Source organism: Camelus ferus, chromosome 21 (assembly GCF_009834535.1).
Source record: "Camelus ferus isolate YT-003-E chromosome 21, BCGSAC_Cfer_1.0, whole genome shotgun sequence".
In the NCBI taxonomy this organism is placed as follows: Eukaryota; Metazoa; Chordata; class Mammalia; order Artiodactyla; family Camelidae; genus Camelus; species Camelus ferus.
In genome coordinates this window covers 20,592,373-20,601,527 of record NC_045716.1, presented here as the reverse complement: position 1 = coordinate 20,601,527, position 9,155 = coordinate 20,592,373, and the positions used below count along the sequence as shown (strand labels likewise).

The following is a 9,155-nucleotide window of genomic DNA, read 5'->3' as shown; positions in this document are numbered from 1 at the left end:
CTGCCTGCTGGGGCTGGAAGCCTGGCTTTCCCCTCCCTGGCTGGGTGACCCTGGGCAAGTCACACAACCTCTCTGCACCTTGATTTCTCATGAACCCAGTGAGGATGTTAACAGGTCACACCTCATTAAACTGTTGCAAGGAGCTTTAAAGTGGCTCCTGAAAATGGCCTTCATAGGCTGTTTTCATTTAAAGTGTCTTGATCTCGTTCTTCTGGAATGCTGAAATATTGAAGTGTGCATAGGAGTAGGTACTGATCAACATCATCGCTGTGTCTTTGGGAAATTACATTTGAAACAAACCTCCTGGAAGACATAACTATACACCCCACACATGGCGGTGGGACAACTCTAACCTGGGACACCCCCAACCTGGGACACCCCCAGATATCGGGTCTGGATTTAGAATGAAGGGACACCGGGCCTGCTAGATTTCACAGATTTCACTTTAACCCCAGTGCTCCCGGACTGAGGATCTCTCCCAAGGTGTTAGAGATGGGCCCCCTTCCTTAGGTCGGTTGCCACCAGACAGGGGCCTGGGGGAGACAGCCAGAAAACTGATTAGCGTCACTGAAACTCCCTTGGCAACAACTTTTCAAATCCCCTGAAGACCACCTGGAAGAATTGCCTTCCAGACATGAAAAAGGCCAGAGCCACTGTCGGAGCTGGACCCCCCTGGGGATGCCCAGAATGTAAAGGTGGGTCTGTCATTACAAGAGCTGAACTCCAGGTGGGGTGTTCCTTGGAGAACAGATTTAATAGGCCTAGTTTTTTTTTTTTTTTTTTTTTTCAGGCAGAACATGCCAAACAGGACTCTTGCCATCTCTTTGCCGTGATGTGGAACCTGTCCACCTCCTCCTTGATGACCTTGGGGCCCCAGAAGGATTTGCCACAGTTTCTTTTGATTCTGGGGTCGTTTGGGACCATGGCCTCCTCCATGCCCATCAGCCTCTCAGAGAACCTGCTCCAGTCTTTGGTTTTTTATAAAGACCTGGTTCATTTCCAGTAGAGCTTCCTCCTGGGCAGGCTGTTCCCAGCCCTGTGGGCTGCAGGCCGGTAGGTCTGGGGCTGCCCTGGATGGGCGGTCTGCGTTCAGGGGGACCTGTGTCTGGGGAAGGGCTGACGCTGGCCGAGCGGCACAGTAAGGGGGGGGGGGCTCCCAGCAGCTGTGGGGTCAGCGCTGCGCATTCCAGGCCGGGCCACCTCGGTGGGGACGCTTCTTCCTGAAGCTGTGGCGCGCCTCTCTCCCTATCGGCTGACAGACCCACTGCCTCGCCTCCACAGGCTCCCTCACCACCGCTCGCCGCAGAACATTGCATTTCACCACGATCACGGTTTCCCTCCCAGTGCTTTCCCCACACAACCGAGCACCGCAGAAGTTATGGGGACTAGCAATGAGCTGAGGGGCTGCAGATGCTTCAGGCTGAGACACTCACCTACCTGATGGGCGTGCTTCCCGCAAAACCTCATCCTTGCCCCGAAGCAAAGCCATTCAGAGTCCCTGATGGGAGGGGGGTAGGGCAGAGCTAAGTGATGGAGCGCACGCTTAGTATGCACGAGGTCTTGGGTTCGATCCCCAGTACCTCCATTAAAAAAAACCCAACAAACCCAAAGTCTGTGATGGAGAGATGAGAGAGGAATAAACAAAGAAAAAGGACACACTAGAGAAGTATTTACCCTACGCATGGAGTAGACAGCTAATTTTCACAGGATACCAAGAACTCTTTTTTTGTGGGAGGAGGTAATTAGATTATGTATGTATGTATGTATGTATGTATGTATGTATGTATGTATGTATTTTTAAATGGAGGCACTGGGGATTGAACCCAGGACCTTGTGCATGTTAAGCACTCGCTCTACCACTGAGCTATACTCCCCTCCCCTGCTGGAATACCACGAACTCTTACAAATAAATACGAAATAGACTAAAAATCCAATAGAAAAGTGTGGAGAGGCAATGGAGAGTCAGAAGAATAAACACAAGTGGCCATTTAACAATTACTAGAATTTTTAAACTTGCTAATATTTAAGGCACGAAAATTAAAAAATGAACCATTTTCGTGGAGATCTGTAAAGTTAAAAAAGGAACAGTACTGATGGTTGATTAGGGTTTAGGGAAACTGGCCCCCTCATATGCTGTTGAGAAGTTCTAATTTGATAATAAATTGAGAAATACTTGACAATATTTATTGCAATATATAATGTGTATACCCTCTGCTCCTCAACTTACCCTTCAGAAAAACTCAGAAGAGAGCACAGGAATAAATACATAAATAAGTTCAGCAACAGGGCATCATTTAAAGAAGGAAAGGATGTCGTTGGCAGGACAGATGAGTAACCCTACACGTATCACCAAGTGAAGATGCCCAAGATACACTTGTCAGTGGAAAAAATGACAAAGCCATGCATTCTGTGATCTCATTTTTGCAAAAACATATAGATGGATACATATAGATGGATGCATGCACAGAACAGTCCAGGGTGTACACAGATTAACAGTAGTGGCTCATCCAAAGACAAAGAATTGATCAGGGTTTGCTTTTTCACTTTCTGAAATACGCATTTCTAGATTATCTGAATTTTTTGTTTTGCAGTGCTCAGTCACTTTTTGTAAAAAGAAAACTTAATTAAAAAAAAAGTGGTTTTAGGTTCATGACAAAATCGAGTGCAAAGTACAGAGATTTCCCATACGCCCTCTGTCCCCACACATGCAGAGCCTCCCACATTTCAGCATCCCCCCCACCCCAGAGTGGACATTTGTTACAACAAATGAATGTATATTGACACATCATTACCACCTAAATTCCATACTTTATGTGGGATTCACTCTTGGTGTCCACTCTTTGGGTTTAGACAAATGTGTAATGACAGGTATCTACCATTACAGTATCATAATGAACAATTTTACTGCCCTCAAAATCTTCTGTGTTCCACTCATTCATACCTCCGTCCCTGCTAACCCCTGGCAAACACTGATCATTTTACTGTTTCCATAGGTTTTATCATAAAGAGGTGTTGGTGCTTTGTTTTGGAGTCAAAGAAACCAATAAAGAGGATTAATTTTGTAGAGGAATAACACTTAGGCAATGATCTTTCATCTGCCCGGGTGAACCCCATCTTCCCCTGCTTACTGGGACACAGAGTAAAGACCAGAGCCCATTGTAACCCTATATGAACACCATATATACCTTGCAAGTTGCCAAGAACTAATTAGAACAAACGAGCTTAAAGCAGGGTCTGTAGGTTTCAGCTTAGTGGTCCTTCCTCAGAGAGGCCTCCCTGCCCCTTCGTGCCCCCTCCTGTCCCAGCGCCCTGCACTTCCCTTCTCGGTAGCTGCCCTGATATCTGAGCACGACTTTTGGCGCTTCCTTGTTCAGTGTCTGTTCCCCGCGGTGGTGGAGGCTCCCTGTGGGCAGGAACAGGGACGCCGTGTTTACCCTGCGTTATGAGCACCCAGCGTGTGCCTGGCCCCCGAGGGGGGCCCGGGGACGGAACCCAAGCAGTTTTCAGTTCTGCTCCCGTGGGGTCAGTAGATTCACTCGGGTTTTATTTGTGTATGTGGGGGAAGAAAGTCCCACAGAGGCCTGGCTGACCTTTGCGGAAATGGTGATTGGACGTGCCTGAATACCTTTCGTGAGCTCTTGTAACCAGAAGGGATATATGCTCAGGAGGGGTAACACTTTTTAAAGAAAAAAGTTTATTTTTTGAAAAGGTTTAGGTTTACAGAAAATTGGGAAGATAGTGGAGTGAGTTTCACGCATTCCTCACACACCTTCCCCTCTTATGAACATTTTATAAACTATTAATATTTGCTACCATGAATGAACTAACGTTGACACATTTATAGTCCACAGTGATTCAGACGTCGTTAGTTTGCACTGACGTTCACTTTCTGTTCCGGGACCCACCTAGGACCCCACTGTACGTGCAGTTGTCATGCGTGTTTAGGGTGTTCCAGGCTGGGACAATTTCTCAGACTCCCACTGTTTCTGATGGCCATTTTGAAGAATACCAGTCAGGCATTTTGTAAAATGTCCTCAGCTAATATTTGTCTGATGCTTCTCTCATGATTAGACTGGGGCTTAGGTTTTTGGGAAAAAGACCACAGAGGCAAAGTGCCACTTTTATCACATATCAAGGGTGCGTACCGTCAACATGACTGACCCACTGTTGATGTTGGCCTCCATCACCTGGACGAAGAGACGGCTTGTCAGGCGCATCCACCGCACAGTTACCCTTTCCCCGCTTCCCATACTGCCCTCATTGGAAGGAGGTCATTACGTGCAGCCCACACTTAAGGGCTGGGGGCTTATGTTTCACTCCCCGAGGGTGGAGCATCTTCACACGTTATTGGAATTCTTCTGCGGGGGAGACTGTCTCATCTCTATTTATTTATTTACAGATTATTTATTTGTATCAGCATAAACTTATTCACATTTATTTTATAATCCAAAGTTACTCTTTAAACTCTGTTGCTCAAATTATTCCTGTTTTGGCTGTTGGGCGCTCTTTAGCTGCGTCCTGTGTCCATTTGACACATCGCCATTATTTCTGTTTTAGGAATTTCCTTACTTTACGCTGCTGTAAGAACTCTGGGTTCATCTTGTGTTCTTCCTGCCTCAGTCCGAGAATCAGCCATTTCTTCAAGGATCTCCAGCTCCGTTTATTGGGGAATGGCACTAGATCTGGATACTACGTGCGCTTGTTGCTGCTGGGGGTGGTAGAGCTTTTTCAAGTGTTGGGGATTGAGAGAGGGATTTCTTCTCACAGACACAGATCCTCCCTAAGTCCATAAGGCCTTGTTATTTTCCTGCTTTGTTGGACATAAGTAGCCTTTGAGGACATTGATGTATCGGAAATTCATCACAAATATCTTTAGAAGGGAATGAGACTGGCTAAGATACTAGTCACTCAAGGATGTGTCATTTGTTCCCCCTCTCCCCGAATATGAAGCAGCTTATGTATCAGCCAAGGAAAACCTAAGGGTCTGTTGTTTTGTTATGGGATAGCTCAGTAATATTTATCATAGCATGGACATTATTGTACAGGCCTGTTGATAAAAGTGATCAAGATTGAAAAAAAAAGAATTTATGCAGCCCCATTAAATGTTTTGAAAGTATTATTTAAAAGAATAAGACTATTCTTATGGAGTAATCAAAATACTGCTTTTTTTAATTATAAAAATATGGTTTAAATATACTATCACATAGGTCGAAAGGCCAGTCAATTCTAATGTATTAAATTATGAACCTTAAACTTGTCATATTTAGGTAATCACTTCTGAAAAACTAAAAATGATAGCTAACTCTGGAGGATGTCAACCCCTATGTAAAGTTTTGGGCAATATTTTGTAAGTAATTTCAATGTAGTTTTGGCAAGAATACATTTATTTTGTAAGGAAATAGTTTTAAATAGTTGTAAATAAATAATTCATTTATTGACAAAAAAAAAAAAAAAGATTGTACTGGAAGTACAGGGCAAGAAAGATGCTTTGGGGCCAGACGGATGTGGATTTGAATCCTTTGCTGTGTATCAGCCTTGGATCTTGGACAAGTCATTCTAATACTCGCAGCCTCACTTTTTTTCTATCTGATCATATCTATCTCAGAAAGTTGTTCGAAAGTTAATGAGATAATGCATGCCAAGTGCTTAGCCTCAGCACCTTGTACACAGTAGGCACTCAATAAAGGTCAGCTGCCTGAAATATGCCAGGGAGCACCTGGTCAGGGGTAAACACAATGACCAGGTATCTCAGGTGTGCAAGTCCTATTCAGGCACTTGAAAAATAAATTTTATTAGAACAGAAGGTTTTGGTCTTTGATGTGAAGCTTAAGGATATGGGTCAAAACTATTTCAAAACACAAAATATAGCAACATCCAGGCAGAGGAATTAGTGGGAGATACTTTTCCCACGGTGAGGTGGAGGCACTGCTCTATTGCTTGGATTCTCATTAATGAGTTTTCCTAGATCTGCCAACCCTACAGAGAGTAGGGAGTGGGCTTGCCTTCCGTCCTCCATGAACTCCCCAGGCAGATGGTCCAGGGGAAAGAAAGGGTGAAGAGAGCAGTGGAAGAATTACATTATTCTCATGGGCAGAGGCCAGCTCTCACCCCAGGTTTGATGAAAATCAGAGGCAGATCTAAGTTGATGGATGGGTTTAGCACCTGGGAGAGCCATCTCTGGGAGGGAAAGGTATTGAATGAAGAGTTTGTCAACATCATTCTGAAGGCAGTGGGGGAAACACAGCCCGCTCCTTGATGAAGCTGGTATCTCAATGATCATGGCGAGAACGGGGCTGCTCTCTCTAAGTGAATCTCCAAATGGGACGGAGGGGCCTCTGTATCATTATTACACTGGTCTTATCTCATTGCTATTTTGGGTGGTGAGGTCACTGTGAGGATGCTGCACACTCAAAATTCCACCCCGGACACTGCAACCCTAGGTTCATTTACTTGATTACCCCATGTTGCGAGCTAAATTATCTTCCTTGAATTCGTATATTGAATTCTTAATCCCCAATGTGACTATTTTTAGAGAAAGGGCCTTTAGGAAAGTAATTCAGGTTATCTGAGGTTAAAAGAACAAAAAAAGTAACAGATAGAAACTTAGAGTGTAGAGAACAAACTAGTGGTTACCAATGGAGAGAGGGAAGGGGGAAGGGGGCGGCAGAGGGGTAGGGGATTAAGAGGTATCAACTCCTCTGTATAAAATACATGAGCCACAAAGATACATGGTACAACACGTGGAATATAGCCAATATTTTACAATAACCATAAATGGAATATAATCTTTAAAAATTGTGACTCACTATGTTGTTACACCTTGAAACATATAACATTATATATCTACTATACCTCAATAAAAATAAAATAAAATAAAAAAATTGTTATGAAAAAATTGTATTGAATTTTCATGCAGAAACAGAGCTCCCAAGGGAAAAAAAGAGGAGGAAATACCGGAATGTCTCTCTCTCTCTCCCTCTGCGCATACATAGGGAAGAGGCTGTGGGAGGACAGTGCCAAGGTGGCCATCTACAAGGCGAGGAGAGAGGCCGTGCCCTAAACCGACCCTGAAGGCAACTTTACCTTGAACTTTCAGCCTCCGCAGTGTGAGAAAATAAATGTTGTTCAACCACCCGGCTTGCGGTATTTTGTAATGTCAGCCTGAGCGGGCTAATAAACCTCACGTTTTTTTCTACTGCACGTGGTAAATAATTTCCTGTCTTGTTTCGTGACCTGTTTGTTCCTGTCCTCTGGCCACACTGTAAAATTTACTCTGTTTATGCATACATTTAATGGTATATCTTTCTGATGAGCGAAGAATCCAGCATTTGTGGGGGCAAGTGCACGACTGATATACGTTGACATTTTTGTTTCATTGTAAATAAGCTTCAGAGGCTCAAATTTAAAATGTGGAAGTGAGTTGGTGAAGGAGGTACTTACTGAGTATCCTGTTGTTTTCTGTCCCTGAGGAGAGTCTATTTCAAAGGAAATTAGGAAAATGTGGTGCCACAAGGGGGCGCTCCTGGAAACCTGGTCTAGCGGTAAAACCAACCATTCGTGAGAACAAGCGTCCGCCCCCCACCTCCGAGAACGGATTCTGGAACAGGAGAGTTAGTTGAGCAATTGTGGTCTCACTGGGCGCATGCACAGGGTCCAGCTTACTAACCCAGAGACTCCTGAAGTGGGAACATACCCCCGGTGTTGTGATTCCTCGCAGAAGTTCAGGTATTTACCCAGAGCCACTTGGTAAGAACTAGATAAGACGAAATTCAGACCTAATCAAGTTCTATATCTCCTGCTTTCCCACGACAGCAGACAGTGGCATGGGCCCATCAGGGAGGGTTTATAGCCTGAAGCGCACTGGTCAGCCCAGAAGCAACGCTGGTCAGTGTGTGTCCTTGGAATTGGGGTCACAGCAACCTGCCCACCAGAGAGGTGTTTCCAGTTGCGTCCGGAAGTTACAGGAAGTTCCTGAGAGTGGGAGAAACAGCCTCCACCCTGACCATCGCGGGGTCTGTGCCCAGCGAGCCCCCTTATTAATGGGACGGGGGTGTCTAGGGTCCTTGGTTTGTTACCTGACCCCAGACTGGTGAGTCTTTTATTACGAATAAATACCTTGGTGTTTCACTCTATATATCATCCTTGATGTAGTTTTGTCAGCATGAGTGTATCATGGCAAGTCTCCCTGTTGTTGAAATATTGTAAAAATTTACAGCTTTGGGACCCCAAGTTCTGTGGATGACTGTGGACTTTGAGATCCTTCCTCCAGAGGTGAAGGGAACACTGAATTCAGGGTTGAGAAGATGAGGCCATGAACTACTAGGGGGGACCGCGGGGGCAGGAGGGTGATATTTATTAGATTCTGGGAAAGGGGGGCAGGAGGAGGGGTCAAGAGCAAGGAGAAGGGCAGCAAATGCTTATTGAGTGTTTAAAGACGCAGAAATCATGTCCATTTTACAGGTGAGGAAACTGAGGCATAGAGAAGTTAAATAACTTGCTTAAGGTCAAACAGCTAATACTTGCCAAAGCTGTTGCCCGAACCTGATGCCATTGCCCAGTGTCTTTCCATGACAGCAGATGGCCTCTCAGAAACCGTGGTCTTGGTTCTCACCAGACACCCACCATCCCTTCCTTTCTCTAGGCAGTTTCCCTCAAATCCAGAAAGAGCTGCAGAGTTTCTGGGCACTTCTGAGCTCAGCCACTGAGTGGCGACACTGTGTGACGGTGGCTCAGGCCACCTGGGAAGGTGGGGAGGGAAGCAACATCCTCGTGCCTGCTGGGGTTGCACTGCGCTGGGTGCTCTTTGCACCACGTTTACTTACTTCCCCGAACCACCCTGGGAAGTAGGTATTGTCCCATTTTACAGATGTGGCCACTGAGCATCTGCCCACGATTACTTGGCCTCGTGGGGGAAGCAGAAATGGAGTCAACGTCTGTCTGTCGGCAAAGTCCTGCCTCCCAGCCCTCTGGGCTCTCAAAAAGTCATTCTGTTCCCTCAGGATGTACACGCTGACGGGGAGGCACCCGGGACACCGCACCTGAGCCTGGGCCTGGCCATCTCGTAAAGGAGGAGGGTGGGTGAGGAGTACCCAGGCCTTAGCTCTGGTTACTGAAGGGGAGAAGGGGGTTTTAAGGGGGAAATAAGGTACAGTTAA

General features: G+C 45.6%; 1 non-coding gene across 1 annotated transcript; it reads right to left on the bottom strand.

Moving 5' to 3' along the window:
- Positions 1-1,802: 1,802 nt before the first annotated feature.
- Positions 1,803-1,874, bottom strand: TRNAV-AAC. Its single transcript has one exon. It is a non-coding gene; the product is annotated as a tRNA-Val (tRNA).
- Between the last annotated feature and the right edge of the window lie 7,281 nt (positions 1,875-9,155).